Source organism: Silene latifolia, chromosome 10 (assembly GCF_048544455.1).
Source record: "Silene latifolia isolate original U9 population chromosome 10, ASM4854445v1, whole genome shotgun sequence".
Lineage (NCBI taxonomy): Eukaryota > Viridiplantae > Streptophyta > Magnoliopsida > Caryophyllales > Caryophyllaceae > Silene > Silene latifolia.
This window is the reverse complement of record NC_133535.1, coordinates 29,913,906-29,931,773: the sequence shown is the minus strand read 5'-3', so window position 1 is coordinate 29,931,773 and position 17,868 is coordinate 29,913,906. Positions and strand designations below refer to the sequence as shown.

Genomic DNA, 17,868 nt, shown 5'->3' with positions numbered 1-17,868 from the left:
TACGATGATAATGAGGATGACCCAGACCCAGACTCAATCGAAATACCTCCCTACATAGCCAAAGAAATAGTACAAGAAGGGGAAGGGGGACCAGTAATAGAAAACACTGAACCCATCAACGTAGGAACTGAACTAGAACCCCAAGAACTTAGGATAGGGACGACCTTGAGCCCTGCCGAAAGGGCTAGTTTCATACACCTCCTGCACGAGTTCAAAGACGTTTTTGCTTGGTCCTACAAAGACATGCCAGGGATCGACAGGGACATCGCAGAGCATAGAATCCCAATCAAACCGGGTTTCAAACTCGTGAAACAGAAGCTTCGTCGACTGAGGACAAAATGGGCTCTCAAAATCAAAGAAGAAGTCGATAAACAATTCAAAGCCGGGTTCATCAAAGTTTCCGAGTACTCAGACTGGGTAGCTAACATAGTACCCGTACCTAAAAAGGATGGGAGAATCCGTGTTTGTGTTGACTTTAGAGACTTAAATAAAGCGAGTCCCAAGGATGACTTTCCTCTACCACACATCGACATATTGGTGGATAATACAGCAGATCACACGTTACTATCCTTCATGGATGGATACACAGGATATAACCAGATCAAGATGGCCATGGAGGACATGCATAAGACCGCCTTCGTCACTCAATGGGGAACCTATTGCTACACGGTTATGCCGTTTGGGTTAATCAACGCTGGAGCTACATACCAACGCACCACAACTACGCTCTTACATGACATGATGCATAAAGTTGAGGTATACATAGATGACATGATTGTCAAGTCCAAGGATAGAGAGGGGCACATTGCGAACCTTCACAAGTTCTTTTCAAGGCTACGGAAGTACAACATGAGGCTCAATCCTCATAAATGCGCATTCGGAGTAACATCTGGTAAAATCCTGGGATACGTTGTTAGCAAACGAGGAATAGAAATAGACCCTTCTAAGATCAAAGCTCTAATCGAAATGCCGCAACCTCAAACGGAAAAAGAAGTTAGAGGATTCCTAGGCAAGGTGCAATACATAAGTCGATTCATATCGAAACTCACCATGATCTACGAACCCATCTTCAAAAAGTTAAAGAAAACAGACCACACCATATGGGATGATGACTGTCAAAAGGCATACAACCGAATCAAGGAGATATTAGCCAAACCACCAGTGCTTATGCCACCTCAACGAGATCAACCTCTTGGTTTATATCTCACGGTAACTGAAACGGCCATGGGCGCCATGCTAGCTCAAACCGTAGGAAAGGAAGAAAGAGCTATCTACTACCTTAGCAAGAAGTTCTTGGAGTACGAGTGCAAATACACACCACTCGAGAAGACATGACTCGCTCTTGTGTGGGCAACGAAGAAGCTACGCCATTACATGCTTAGCTACTCCGTCAAAATATACTCCAAAATGGATCCTGTCAAATACCTCTTCGAGAAACCCGTTCTCAATGGGCGTTTAGCAAGATGTACTTTGATGCTCTCAGAGTTCGATCTCAAGTATGTACCTTTGAAAGTTATAAAGGGGCACGCCGTTGCCGAATTCTTCGCAGAAAATCCCATTAATGATACACAAACGATAGACACCTGGTCGTTTCCGGATGAAGATATACTCCAAACCGATGTAGACTCCTGGGACCTTTATTTTTATGGAGCATCGAACTTAAGAGGATTTGGAATAGGAGTGTTGCTCATTTCTCCTGAAGGCGAGCATACACCAATCTCTGTTAAACTCGACTTCGAGGTGACAAATAACGCTGCAGAATACGAGGCTTGTCTCATTGGGTTACAAGCAGCAGTGGGTTTAGGCATCAAGAATCTTCGAGTGCATGGGGATTCATCTTTGATCATCAACCAAATTACGGGATCTTGGAATATCCGAAGTGAAAGCTTAACATCTTATCAAGCCAGAATAGACCAAGTAGGTCGATACTTCGATCAAGTAATCTACCTACACCTACCTCGAGAGGAGAATCAATTTGCAGATGCTCTTGCAAAACTCACATCTTTGATTAATATGCCGGATAGCATGGTAGAAATGCCTTTATGCATCAAACGACGATCAGAGCCAGCTTATGTGCACCAAATCACCGATGAAGAGGAATCACATAGGAACCTTGGTTCCAAGCAATCCTAAACTTCAAACTCAACGGCACCTATCCACCAGATATGGACAAAAGGGGACAACAGGCTATACGCTTACTAGCTGCCCAATACGTTCTCATGCAAGGAGAATTGTACAAAAGAACACCTCTTGGTGTAATACTACGCTGTCTTGATCATTCACAGGCACGGAAAGTGATGGAAGAAGTCCATGATGGAGAATGTGACCCTCACATGAGTGGACCCATGATGGCAAAGAAAATCACACGTTTGGGGTATTATTGGACCACAATGGAATCCGATTGCATCAAATATGTAAGACATTGCCATAATTGCCAAATCTTCGGGAATGTGCAACATGTCCCTCCTTCATTGCTCTACACCATGACATCTCCTTGGCCATTTTCCGCTTGGGAAATTGACATCAACGGCAAGATCACCCAGCCGGAACAGGAGGTCACTATTTCATCCTAGTAGCAATCGATTATTTCACCAAATGGGTGGAAGCGGCTTCTTACACTAGTCTTACAGCCAAGAACGTGGCAAAGTTCATACAAACCAACATCATCTGTCGATATGGTTGCCCACATGAGATCATCAGTGATAATGGATCACATTTCCAAGCTGAGACTGAGCAATTGCTAGCCAAGTACAAAATTAAGCATCACCACTCCACGCCATATAGACCACAAACCAATGGCGCGGTAGAGGCGGCAAACAAAAACGTCGTCACGATTCTCAAGAAAATGATTGACAACTATAGAGATTGGTCAAGCAAGATACCCTTTGATTTATGGGGATACCGTACATATGTTAGGATGCCCACTTGGGCCACCCCTTTCTATTTGACCTACGGCATGGAAGCTGTACAACCAGTCGAGCTAGAAATACCATCCTTGCGTATTTTACTCGAAAGCCAAATCCCAGAAGCTGATTGGAAGAGGGATAGATATGAAGAACTCATCCTCCTGGATGAACGAATGTTACGTGCATTACATAATGTGCAAACATATCAAGCGCGTATCAAACGAGCCTTCAACAAAAGGGTTAAGCCAAGGAATATAAAAGAAGGAGACTTGGTCCTCAAATCAATTAGAGCTCTTTTACCTGTCGATCCACGAGGAAAATTCAAACCCAATTGGGCCGCACCATTTCTAGTCAAGTCCATACTTCCAGGGGGTGCGGTTAGGATCACAGGCTTAGATGGGAATGAATTTTCCAACCCGACAAACCTCGACCAACTGAAACATTACTATGCCTAGAGTAGGAGCAAAAAACGCGCCTCGCGTAACCTCACGTGTCGCTCTTGTGGCACGAAATAAACGGCCCCTGGCCAAGCTGAAATAAGCTAATGTCATCTTGCTCTTGCATTTTGACAATTTGTCATTCTCGTGTCATCAAATAAACTGGAACGCATTTTAGGAGTAAGTAAAAGCTCATGCTTATTTTCTAAAGTTCATTACAAGCTCTTGCTTAGAACAATTATTCTTTTACATTTACTTGAACTACGCACAAGGGTTTGATTTCATTTTTTTAATGAATACGTAGGCAATCCTTCACAGGATACAACCCATTAATTATTTTAAATGTAAATAGAAGGACATTTGAAAATGCATTTGGAATTCGACAAGAATAACGATAGAAAATCATAATGGTTTCATAACCAATCAACCTCTTTTATTTCATTTCTTTAATAATAATATGCCACATAATATAAAAAAAATAAAATAGGCCAGGATTCTAAAAAGCCCACATTCTTATAATAATAATAATAATAATAATAATAATAATAATAATAATAATAATAATAATAATAATAATAATAATAATAATAATAATAATAATAATAATAATAATAATAATAATAATAATAATAATAATAATAATAATAATAATAATAATAATAATAATAATAATAATAATAATAATAATAATAATAATAATAATAATAATAATAATAATAATAATAATAATAATAATAATAATAATAATAATAATAATAATAATAATAATAATAATAATAATAATAATAATAATAATAATAATAATAATAATAATAATAATAATAATAATAATAATAATAATAATAATAATAATAATAATAATAATAATAATAATAATAATAATAATAATAATAATAATAATAATAATAATAATAATAAAGACTCAGGCTATTCTTCCATTTTCTCTTTGCCTTTGTCATTTTTATCATATTTCTTGTCCCGACCTCGAGCCGGACGCTCTTGCGCCACTTCCGACCTAATCACCAATGGTCTCTCTCGTGGTCTAGCCTTGCCATTCTTGTCAAACACCATCTCGACGGTAGGAGAAGTCTTCGGTTTCTTCGAAGGATGAACAACTCGAAACCTGGCTTCTTCCTCTCCCTCGGTCAGATGTTTCTCTTTCTCCTTTTCTACATCACGAACCTTGTAGTCAACAGGTTCGCATTTCCTCAGTCTCTCGCGCTCCTCCGGAGTAGTAGCTTTCGTCCACCGCAGATAGTAATCCGACACCCATAGAGCACTAACAGAAGAATTCAAGAACCACATATTTCTTTGAGCCCATTTGATGGCCCATTCTCTTCGACTCTCAGTAGTAAGCGCCACGGCGGTCTGCGGGAGAGTGTCAAGCTTCGGAATCATCTGCTTCAATCCAACTTGCCTCATCAGCCTCTCCAGGAAGATGCATATCATAAACTCCAAGCCAGGGATGCGCACAGACCGGGTAGGATCCAAGGATGATACTCCAGTGACAGATTTAAGATGCCACCATGGTACGATCCATCTGATCAGGGGACCGTCTTCACTCTTCAATTTGTTTTCCCAATAATTGCAGACTCGAGTGAAGTCCACCATGTAGAGCCTGGTCCTCATTACAATTGAGCGAGCATGATAAGCAGGAACATTAACTGGGGGCTCGATCAATCGAAGACGCTCCATAAGCCAGACCTAACAAAAGCGGGTATTAAAAAAAGAGAAAAAAAAAAGAAAAAAAACGAAAAAAGAGAAAAAAAAAACGAAAAAGAGAAAAAGAAAAAAAAAGAAAAAGAAAAGGAAAAAGAAGAAAAGAGAAAAAATTCTTTTACCTGCAATATGATGGGACTTCCCAAATAAGGAAGGTCGCGGTTGGCTTTCCTGTTATCTAACCCCAACAGGATCTCTCCTAAACACAGGCAAGCTGGGCTCCTGCGCAGCTCCATTTGCTCAATCAAGCTCAAATAACGAGGGTCGCCTCTCAAATCATCATCAACACGCCCTTGAAGGACATATACATGTAGTAGGCAAAACCCGAATGTCCTTCGTCTAGCAACATAAGAGATAGTGGGATCTGCCCTATTGATGAATCGATCAATAAAGTCCAATATTCGCACTCCTTTAGAGGTCACAAGACGGTCAACATCAGCTCTTGCCAACCCAAGAAAATCCCTAAACTTGTTCTTATACCCTTGAGAAGTAGAGGGTATGGCACGCAAATGTTCCGGGTCCCAACCACCAATCGCAGCAATTTCTTCGGGAAATGGGCAAATGTCGCCTCCAGGGAAGGCAAATACGTGATAATTCGGGTCCCAATAATCAAGACAAGCATCTAGGAACGGTTTGACCACCTTGATCAACTTTAAGTTCAAAAGTGATCCAAAATTATAAGCACCCATGTCGTGTTTCTCCACATTGGAGAACTCATTTGTCCATTCTTTTAGACGAATTTCGATAGTATTCATGATGTATGCTTATTTTGAGAGTTTTATGTAATAAGACGAAGGAAAGACGGAAGAATTATGTGAATAAAACCTCCCTCGACGTCTCTATTTATACTAAAAGTTGTTTCCTAAAATCCGTCAGGACGGATATACTGGGGAACAGGCGCAACTCTTGATGAGCCTCTTCCTCAGCCTTCTTTCTGTGATTTTCCGCGTTGGATCTTTCCTAATTCCTCAAATAATAATTTCCTATTCATACGGGTTATTATTTTGGTAAATTCGTCAAATTACCATGTTTTGTGTTTCCTAATCCCACGGGCACGCATTTCGAGGCGATATCGACATTTTCGTCATCTTAGCACGCTTATCCATTTCCTTTTTTTTATTTTCTTTTGGGGAATCATTTCACCAATTTAACTTATTCATTTTCAAACTTATACATTTCTTTTTAATTTTCTTTTTTGGGGAATCATTTCACTCTCCTTCCATATCACATTTCAAACTTATGTGTTTCTATTTTTTTTCTTTTTTAGGGGGTAACCCTCCCTACTGTCCAGTCATTTCCGGCAATTTTTTTTGCATTTTTTGTTTTGCGCTAATTTAGGCCATGTGTACAAATGTATGTTCTATGTGTAAATTTCGGCAGCATGACGGCATAAACCGTCATCTACCAAACATGTTCAAAGCTAACCTGCAGGTACAAACAAAGCAACCCAGCAGCAAAGGCACTCAGGCCATCGTATATACAACCAAAAGGGGATATGTACACCAAACTGGGGGCTCGAGCCCCAAAACAAAGTCCGAATGTCCAAAATGTGGGTCCTAAAAATGTAAAAATGTACAAAATACAGCCGAAAACAAAAAAAAAAAACAACAAGCAAACTACTGCTGGTCGCCATCTAGCTCAGCAACTCTCGCCTCGAGAGCAGCAACCCCGGCGTCACGAACCTCGAGCTCCCTCAGCAGGCGAGCTGTCTCCTCCCGGGACTGGGCAAGCTCTCGCTCTAGCTCACGCTCCCTCTGCAAACGATAAGAATTGGCTCATGTCAATCATTTCAAACATAAAGACAATTAGTAAAATCAAAAATGAAGTAAACGGAAGGTTCATACCTGACGTCCTCGGCCGCCAGCAAGTGCCTCGACGGCAGTAGCCCGCAGCCGGTTGGCTACTCTCCCCAAAGCCACGAACCGGGATGGCGCAACCTGCATTTCAAGAAAGAGATTCTTTAACGATTGGACAAACTCAAGCAAATATGTTCTTACACAAAATTATACAAGTTAGGAGACTCACCCTCCGAGTCAGATGCTGCCACTCGTCCAAGCCAGCATCTCTCACCGCCACATCAAAGTCGCGCAGCTCGGAGATCGTCGTCATCCCCGTCGCGTCGGTATACTCAAGGGTCTCGGGGTACTTTGGGGGCTCGATGCCCGCCGCCTCGACCTCCTGCAAAGTCAAATGATTTCCATTAACCGATGATCATTCGTCGTATTCTCAAAACGACCAAAAATAAGAGTAAAACACTTACCACGACCGGCCAGTACGCCAGTCTCCCGTAGAGGAACGCCGAGTAGTCCTCGCCTGGAAAGAGGAGGGCGTCATCACCAACGCCAGCCAGGTCAACCTCCCTCTCAGCCTCAGAAGGCTCCCTAAACATCGTCCGAGGAGGATCGATAGGAACCGTCAAGACATCCCGAGAGCACTTTTGGTCGGCAACTATCTTTTCGGTAACTTGTCGTTAGGAGCACCTAGACCAAAACACAATTTATAACTTCACAAACAACTCTACAATTAGTAAAGAGGCAAGTAAAGGTCGGATCCCAAGGGACGGGAATTGAGATGAGATTTCTATTGCAACTAGCGGTGTCTTAGGGGTGTCACAATTGGGGTTTGATGTAGAAGGTCACTAAACTAAATAGCAGTGAAAGTAAACAAGCAAGATGAATTAAAAGGGTTGTAAACAATTGATAAAAAGCACTAGGGTGTCATGGGTCATAGGGGAATCATGGGAATTGATCATACAAACATGTTCTCAAATTATAAGCAAGCAATTATTGTTGTGATGGATTGAGTTGGGTTATATCTTACAATCCTAGGAAAGTTTGGGTCCCAGAGCCGAATCGATTAGATTGTACAACACCTACAAGTCGACTTAGTCTTCCCTACTCAACAACATGCATGGTCTAATGAGACTCGAGTTGGTTTATGTCTTACAAGTCTCATTGAAAAGATAGGTGATGGGTAAAAAATGCATGGATTCATAGGCTCGCATTTCATCAAACATAACATGTGCATGAGTTGAGATCATAACAAGCAAGCAAATAAACCATGAAAGCATATTAATTTAATCATGAATCATTCCCCATGTTGGTTTCCCCTAATTACCCATTAACACTAGCTAGGTGACTACTCACTCATTATCATGTTGAATATGCTAGCTAGGTTGTCAATCATACCAACAAAGTGAAACATGATGAATAAATGAAAGTAATTAACAATAATTAAAAAGGAATTAAGAGAATTATACCTACTAATGATTCCAATAATAAAGCAAAGAATAAAAGAAGTACTTGATGCTTGATTGAGAGGTTGTCAATCTCCCAATAATAACCCAAATAATCTTCAATTACCCAAAATAAAGGATGATCAAGAGAGAGATTAAGGAAATAAAATTTGTATTAAAACTTGATTAATTGTTGATTACAAGATTAAAGAGAGATTTGATTGATATTAACTACACTAAAGATTGCTAAGAAGAACATGCTCTTCTAATTAGACTAATGGGGTATTTATAGTGGGGATTAGGTGTAGGAATTAGGGTTAACTAAGGGCTTAAATAACGATTAAGTCCCTACTTAAGGAAACGCCGGTATTTTTGGAAGGATGGGCGTCTTTCTTGGAGCTTGAAGAAACGAAATTGTCTGCCTGGGAATCCGTGCGTCTTTGGCACGGGACGGGCGGTTTCTGTGGTCTCTGCCCGGGCGTCTTGGGTAGAAGACGGGCGGATTGTGGAGTTGCTGCCCGGGCGTCTTGTGGAGAAGACACTCGGATTGTGGTGGTGGAGGACGGGCGTCTTCAGGACAATCCGCACGGATTGCTGGACAATCTCATTTCTTCTTCTTTTCTTCCCTTTTCTTCATAAAATCCTTGGGGATTTCCTTGGGGATGCAAGGATCTTTTCTCATCATTGCCCATCTACTATAGTTTATACAAAGGCCTTCTAATCTTGTCTCTCCTTGATGCTTGGTCATTGAATTCAATCAATTTAGTCTCATTTTGCCATGAAAATGCAAGGTTTGCACTCCTTTCCTACCAAGGACACAAAACCTCAAAGAATATGCAAAACAAAGAACTAAAGACAATAAATGAACCAAATATGCACTAAAAAGCATGGGAACAAGGCTAATTCGGGGACTAAATATGCTCTAATTATGGTCACATCAAATATCCCCAAACCGAACCTTTGCTCGTCCCGAGTAAAAAGGTGACAAAGACTAGGACCGTTATTTAAACTAACCTAATAACATAGCCGATATGAGACAATTAGCGGGTCTCACTCCGCCCCTTCAACTCACAACAAGACAACCATGAGGCAGGATGCCTTCTTGCAAGGCAAGGTGGGTCTTACCAAAATGGCGACACATCCAAACATTAAGCACACAAAATCAAATAATGGATTCATCTACAAAAGAATAGCCACTTTCCTCATCTAAGTGGCGGAAATTATCTACAAGGGAAGCAATTCAAGGGTACACACTCCTTCATAGATGCAATTTATTCAAACTACTAAGCCTAGAAGGATACCAATAAATCACCTCCAAATTGTGTCAAGCTAGGGTACCTTTGTCCTTAATCGTTAAATGCTTTTGTCAAGAATAGACTCCCTATGGTGTTAGAAACACTGGAGGATCGCGGAATTCCCCCTCTTGCCTAGACAAGAAGAAGGGTCGTCGCCTCTCTACCATGCACAAAAAATGGATACGATGGATAAAGGGATCGATAGAATTTGAGTTTCACTTTGGGAGTTTGCTTTTGTTGTTGTTTTTCCCCCCAATTTCTTGTGGCATATAACATTTGAGAACACTTTCTTTTTGCCATTTCTTTTGATTTTTGGCAATTCAATACTTGACAACTTTCAACTTTTTGCATTTTCTTTTGAACATTTTCAAAGTCACCCCATATGTAGTGAGGGTGGCTTATATTTGAAGCTTTAGGAGTTCTATTTTTGCTCCTCTTTTCATTTGATGCATTCTTACAAACTTTCTTTCACTTTTCATTTCATTGAACTCAAATCAATTTCTTTTTGTGCCCATTCCCTTTCATGACAAAAATGTGGTAGAACATGGATGAATGATGGATGGATGCATGGTTTCAAGGGTCACCTTGGAATAAACGGTAGCCAAGGAGTTATCACACCACAAGGTACTCTTGACTAGGCCTTAATCCATGGGTCAAAGGATACTAGCATGACACATCCTAAGGTGTTTTACAAGTATTCTAACAAGAAAAGTCTTAAGAAGAAAAAGCATATACTAGGGCCTATATACACTTGTCAAGCTTCCCAAGTAGACGGTTTCGCAAAATTTTTCTAACATGCAACTACATGCCATGATGCAACTAGCATATAAACATCCTAATACATATGATTCTACCAACTAATATGTCATATAAACTAAATGCAAGTCCTAAGTTCACATTGTTATACCGCATCAATCAAAATAAAGCCACATAGTCATTAACATAAAGAGGAAAAAGGAGATTGGAAAGATCATACCATGCGGTCTTCAATATCCTCATGTCTCGGATGTGGCGTAGTCGATCAATGTGAACAAGGGTGAAACAAACACAATATATACAACAATATATACATGACTACACTACAAAGGAAATGAACTTGTTTTTGGTTTTTTGAAGTTTTTTTTTCAAATTTTTATGGTTTTTCGAAATTTTTCAATTTTTTTTTGGACTTTTGAATAAAAGTTAAGTTAGAATTCCCCATCCCCACACTAATATGGGCATTGTCCTCAATGGCCAAAATGATGGGAAATTATGCAAACATGATGCATGATTTCTACACTAAATGCAAGCTACACTAATCTACACTACATGATGCATGGGTTTTTGTTTATGACGGAGAGGATAATTTAGATTACCTCCCGTTGTGTATGCATGTACATCCCCAAACCGAGTTAGACATTATTTCTAATGTCCTAAGGTTGGGTGTAGTTTATGCACACACGATGTAATGCATGAAACTAAATTTGTCATTTTGGATTTTCAAAAGTGGGAACAATGAAACAAGAACGCCTCAATGGGGCCGAGGTGTAAGTCCTCTATGGTGCTAGGACTACTCCAACTATGATCAAGATAAATAATTAAAACAAAGAAAGAAGTAGGCAAACCTCAAGAGGGTAGGAGCCTCCAAAGCTTGCTATTCTTCCACCATATCATCATTATCATCATCTTCCTCACTAGAAGTGGACTCATCATCACTTCCCTCTTCACTTTCTTGTTCACTTTGTTCATCATCCTCTTCTTCTTCTTCACTAGCCTCTTCATCAATGTTATCATCAACATCCTCATCACCGACAACCTCATTGTCACCCGGAATCTCACCCCTAGATGCACTCGGAAAGAAGACTTCCCTATCCGCCCAACTAGGCAAAGGACATGAAGGATCAAGTAGTCCTTGCCTAGCTAAATGAAGGAGGGGTGGATATTGGGCTAAGTAAGCATCTTCCCGATCCTTGAAAGCTTGCTTGTGCATCTCTTGCATAAGTAGAGTCATATAATCTTTGCTTGCTTCAACACCTTCGGGTTTGAACTCTTGGTACTTGAAAGGATAGGGTGGTGTGACAAGGGAAGAGGAGGGCATTTCAATTTCACCCCTTTGTTGTTGGATGATGTATTCGGCTTCTTTTGAGAGGGGAAGGAGGTAGTTGGTCCGATGGACACTCAAACGACATATCTTTGAAGGCAAAGTAAAAGATCTAGCCTCACTTGTGAGCCACCCATACTTGGTTTCAAGAGGGTTATGAGAGACCCACTTGTATTTGTTAATCATAGCATCAATATCAACAAGATGACCCCCTTTTTTTGCCACATACTTGCTATCCTTATTGAAGTTCGGATCAAAGTACTTAGCCAAAAGGGTGACTAGACCTCCATTCACAATAACGGTGGTGCCTTGCTTCCCACAATCAACATTTAGCCATCTTTCCACCAAAAGTCTTAGAGAGTTGAAAGGCTTGGTGAATTCCCTTCCAATGTTTAAGGCCGACTCAAGAAGAACAAAATCGAGCTTGGTAAAGTGGTTGGTGTCTTTTCTTGCAATGATGGTATTCCCTATGACCTTGTGCCACACTCTAATGCCCGAATGGTGGACTAATAGAGCGCGACTAGCATGATAGTTCTCAAATTTCCTTCCGGAAATCGCCTCCCAAAGAGGAGCGGGGTCATATTTGCCAACATTCTTGAAATAACTAGGTGAATCACTAAGACCCAAAGCTTTACCCATTTCCTCAAAGGAGATGCGCCTACTCACATTAGCTAGGCGTAACTCGATGCTTTCCATAGTCTCTACCTTGTTAACTTTCAAAGAACTCAAGAATTCTAAGGTAAGGGAGGGGTATGTCAATTCTTTTGTTTCAAACAATTTTTCCAACCCCATGGCTTCAAAGAAGGCTCTAGTTTGCTCAAGGACACCCAACTTATCTAAGGCATCTTCACAAATAAACTTGGTGGATAGAAAGGATTTTCTAGCATATTTGGCAAAAGTGTCCCTATGGGTTTTAGAAATGAAAATTACCTCCGAATAGTTCGAACGTTGAGCAATTTTTGGAGTAGTAGATGTGGTTGCTTCCAAGGGAGGTTGTTGTTGTTGCACTTCCAAGTTTGAACTAGCTACCACCATAGCCAATGAGGCTTTCTTTGCTTGAAGACACTTTTGTCTTGTTGAGAGTGCCTTTGCCTTTGGGGCCTTTGTTGCTCCCTTTGTCTTTGCTATTGATGATTGAACCAAGAAAAGAGTGAAAATCTTCAATTTCCAAGTATACCCAAATCGATTTAAAAATGAAAGGCTTTGCCTTTATAAATTCAAAAATCGACTCAAAGGTTGAAGATTTTTGTGCTTGGTTTGATTTTTGTTGGAAGAGGAGTGATTAATTGTTGTTAAAAGGATGTTTTGATTTGGTTTTGATGAATGTAGTTGAGGAAATCTTGTTTTGGTGATGGAGAGGATGAGGGTTTTTGAGTTTTGGGGTTTATGGGTAGTGTTTTGAATGAAGGAATGAAGAAATGAATGTGGGAGGGGGTTTATAGAAGACCCGAAAATTTTGAATTGCAGGGGAAAGATGGGCGGCTTTCCTTCGGGACGCCCGGATTCTGTCTGTTCTGGGCTTTAGAATTCTCGCCTAAAGACGGGCGTCTTTCAGCAAAGACGCTCAGATTTGTAACTGCGGGATGGGCGTCTTTCACTGAAGACGGGCGGATTCCTTTCCAGGGATTTTTCTTGTTTTTCTCGGCCAAAAAGACGGGCGTCTTTCTGAAGACGGGCGGATTCTCTTGCAGGACGCCCGGATTTGCTAACAGTCCCAAAATTTCAAAAATTCAGCTCATGAAGGATGGGCGGGTTCTGACCAAGACGCCCGGGTTGCCTGAGGACGGGCAGATTCTCTTGAAAACGCTCGGATTCTTCCTCTTTTACCCGGATTCAGTTCCATCCGTGTACTTGTATATCCCATGTCATTTTTTCATTCTTCAAAATATCGTGTTCTTCATTGTGGGGGTACTAATAAGGCATGAATAGCCTAGGCAATTGCTATCCCCACACTAAGCTAAAGCACTACACATCAATTGAAATCATTAGTCCCTCCCTCACTTCTCTCAAACATGATAATTATCTTGATCAAAGTATAAAAATCCAAAAATAACAAAAATGCAATACAAGAATTAAAATGCGAGTTAGGGAGTTAGAAATATTTACAAATGGTGGTTTAGGGAGGACTCCACCAAACTCTCATCCTTAGTGAGATGTCATGGGGGGCATGTCCAAGGTGTTGTTGATGTTGCTCAGCACCTTGAAGAAATAATCAAAAGCTTGTTCATTATCGTGATAAAGATCTTCAATAGACCTTTGCCCTTGTTGTCGGTCTTGATCGATAGCATTGCCAATATAGGGATTAAAAATCCCTTCAAACTCATCGTCCCAAAGACCACAAACTTCATCCACTTGATCACTAAAGATCTCTTGAGTTGATAGAGACAACTCTCCTAATTTCTTGTCTTGGCCAATGAGGCCATCTTCTTCATTGCTTGACTTTGATGAGCTTTGCAAGCTCTCTTTGTTACAATTCACTTGCTCTTTGAATGGAGCATCTTCAATTTTCTTCTTCCATTGGAGTTCCGACTTCTTCCTATCATCCTTCCAGCTATAATGATCAATCATAAAACATGGTTCATGCAAACGGGGAGCTCTCATGGTCTTGTCAAGATTAAAATTTATGCTCTCATCTCCCACTTCTAGAGTGAGCTCTCCATGCTTTACATCAATCACTGCACCCGCGGTGTGTAAGAAAGGTCTTCCTAGAATGATTGGAATGTTGGAGTCTTCTTCCATGTCAACAATGACAAAGTCCACCGGGATGAAAAATTTCCCAACTCTTACGGGAACATCTTCCCATATCCCTAATGGTGTCTTCGTCGATCTATCGGCCATTTGGAGTGTGATATTGGTGCATTTAAGCTCTTCCATACCCAACATTTTACTCACCGAGTATGGCATAACACTCACACTAGCCCCTAGATCACATAAGGCTTTGTTGATCGTGGTGTCGCCAATGGTACACGGTATTGAGAAGCTTCCCGAATCTTTGAGTTTTGGAGGTGAACTTCCTTGAAGTATTGCACTACTCACCTTAGTGAAGGCGATAGTCTCAAGCTTCCGGATCGACTTCTTCTTTGTGAGGATGTCTTTCATGTATTTTGCATAGGCCGGCACGTGATTGATTAATTTCGTGAAAGGAATTGAGACTTCCAAATTCTTCACAATTTCCATAAATTTTCTAAGTTGGTCATCAAATTTGGGCTTGGCTTGATGACTTGGAAAAGGAAGTCTAATCACAATGGGCTCCTTCTCCTTGACCTTGTCTTCATTTTTCTTTGAAATTTCTTCTTTTGATGGTTCTCCATCCTTGGGGTTTTGCACAATTTCTTCTTTGTCACTAGCTTCCACAACTTCATCCTCAACTTGCTTCTTCGGTGCTTCATACCTTGTACCACTTCTCAAGTGAACTGCACTAACCGTTTCATGTCTTGGGGGATTACTTTGAGGTGGTAATTGCCCCTTTTGTCTTTGTGAGCTTGAAGATGCTAGTTGAGTCAATTGGGTTTCCAACATTTTGGTGTGAGCTAGGATGTTGTTGATGGTGATTTCCTTTGCTTGACTATCTTTTTGCATTTGAGTGAAAAATTCTTGTTGATTCTTTTACATTTGAAGGACCGCTTTTTGAACATCAAAACCTTGGTCACTTTGTTGATTGTATGGAGTTTGATTTTGGTAACCTTGGTTTTGGTTGTAAAAGGGTCTTTGATTTTGGTTTCTCATGGGAGGTGGGGTGTTGAGGGTTCGGATTTCTTCAGATATCTAGGATCTATTATTCAAAAAGATGGGGAGTTAGACGGAGATGTGGCTCACAGAATTAAAGCGGGATGGTTGAAATGGAAGAGTGCTTCAGGGTTTCTATGCGATAAAGATATGCCCCAAAGATTAAAGGGAAAATTTTATCGCACGGCAATTAGGCCTGCCCTACTTTACGGCTCCGAGTGTTGGGCCGTGAAGCATTGTCACATTCAAAAGATGAGTGTGGCGGAGATGCGCATGTTGAGGTGGATGTGCGGACATACAAGGAAAGATCGGTTAAGGAATGAGGTGATTAGGGAAAAGGTAAAAGTGGCGCCAATATAGAACAAGATGATGGAAAATCGACTAAGATGGTTTGGCCTTGTGAGAAGGAGACCTATGGACGCACCAGTTAAGAGGCTGGAGACTTGGAGAACAGAAAAACATGGTTGAGAGTGATAGAGCACGATATGAGAGTTCTGGGGCTTGAGGAGAGTATGGTGACGGAGAGGGCACAATGGAGGGAAAGGATACATGTGGATTTTTAGTATTTGATGTTTTTTGACAAATTTAGTGTTTTTTTTTTATTTAATTTAAAGAAATTAATTTATTTATTTTTCTCCCCTTTATTACACTTTTTCACCAACCACTTTCTTATAGATTTTACCTGGTTTATTCCGGATCCTTAACTCTATTTCGGTTTTTAAAAATCGTTTTAATCTTTTCTCTCGATTTAAATTTTAAGTTTTTATAAAAGAAAGACGGAATTCGATTTTAAAACCCCTAAGTTCACCTTGACTTTCCATTACATTTTCGTTCTTCCTTTTTGTTTTTCATCTTCCCTTTTTTTATTCGCATTTTGAGGCGTGCGTTCACCCATGGACGGTTCGAAAAGATGATTCATGTCAGCCGACCCCAAATCATTTTGGGATTAAGGCTCTGATGTTGTTGTTGTTGTTGTTGTTGATGATGATGAGAGGTGGGGTGTATGTTGGTTGAGGATTTTGAACATTTTGGCTTTTGTATGAGAGATTTGGATGGAATTTGGCGTTTTCATTGTAATAGTTGGAATAAGGGGTACCACTCTTGTATGCTTGGAAAGCATTCACTTGTTCATTTGTTCCCCTACATTCACTTTGGTCATGTCCCAAAGTTCCACAATTCTCACATATCCCACTTGGGATTGATGAAGATGCCGTCATGGCATTAACATTATGCTTTGGTGATTTTGAGGCTTCTTCAAGTCTAGCCATAGCTTTTTCAAACTTCAAATTGATTGTATCAATGTGAGCACTAAGTTGAGCACCCAATTGAGTAATGGAGTCCACTTCATGCTTTCCTCCTCTAGTAGCCTTGCGAGGTCTACTATATTGTGAGTTATGGACCGCCATTTCCTCAATCTTGTTCCAAGTTTGATTGTCATCAACCTCGGTGAACATTCCATTTGATCCCATGTTGAGAATGTTCCTTGAATCTTCATAAAGACCGTTCCAAAATTGTTGTACCAAGAACCACTCGCTAAGTCCATGGTGAGGACATGAGCGACAAATTCCCTTGAACCGCTCCCAAGCTTCATACAAAGATTCTTCATCCCTTTGCTTAAAACCCGTAATTTGAGCTCTTAGCATGTTAGTCTTTTCCGGTGGATAGAACTTTTTGTAGAAAGCTAGAGCCAACTTCTTCCAAGAATCAATTCCGAGAGTAGCCTTATCAAGGCCTTTCAACCATTGTTTCGCGGTGCCAATTAGAGAAAAAGGAAATAAGACCCATCGAATTTGGTCTTGAGTTACACCGGTTTGAGAAATCGCATCACAATAGTCACAAAAGGTTTCCATATGAGAGTGAGGGTCTTCACTAGGCATCCCTCCAAATTGGCTTCTTTCGACTAATTGGATAAATGCGGATTTGGCAATAAAATTTCCGGTTAGATGTTGTGGTGTGGGAGTACCATTGGGTAGGTTCTCCTCGGTGGGTACGGAATGTGATGAAAACTTAGGCATTGTGGGTTGATTTTGTGTTGGATTTTGTGTTGGGTTCTCCTCACCTTCTCTTGCAAAAGGGTTGATGAACTCAATAGTTGGTTGGATATCTACAACCTCACCAATACCTCTCAAAGTTCTCCTAGCAAGTCTTCTATTGGTTATCAAAGTTCTTTCAATTTCGTGATGAAAAGGTAACAAGTCACCTTGTGACCTTCTAGACATGCAAAATATCAAACAACTCGAAAACAATTAGAATAAACCTTGAGGAGTTTTACTTCCCCAAGGCAAAGAAAGACACAACTAATAACAATATAAGAAAATCTAAATCAAGATAACACCGTCCCCGGCAACGGCGCCATTTTTGGTCGGAAACTATCTTTTCGGTAACTTGTCGTTAGGAGCACCTAGACCAAAACACAATTTATAACTTCACAAACAACTCTACAATTAGTAAAGAGGCAAGTAAAGGTCGG

At 40.5% G+C, this 17,868-nt stretch overlaps 1 non-coding gene across 1 annotated transcript; it reads left to right on the top strand.

Moving 5' to 3' along the window:
- Nucleotides 1-16,934: 16,934 nt before the first annotated feature.
- LOC141609927 (small nucleolar RNA R71) lies at nucleotides 16,935-17,041 on the top strand. The gene has a single exon (XR_012527830.1). It is a non-coding gene; the product is annotated as a small nucleolar RNA R71 (small nucleolar RNA).
- Nucleotides 17,042-17,868: the final 827 nt, after the last annotated feature.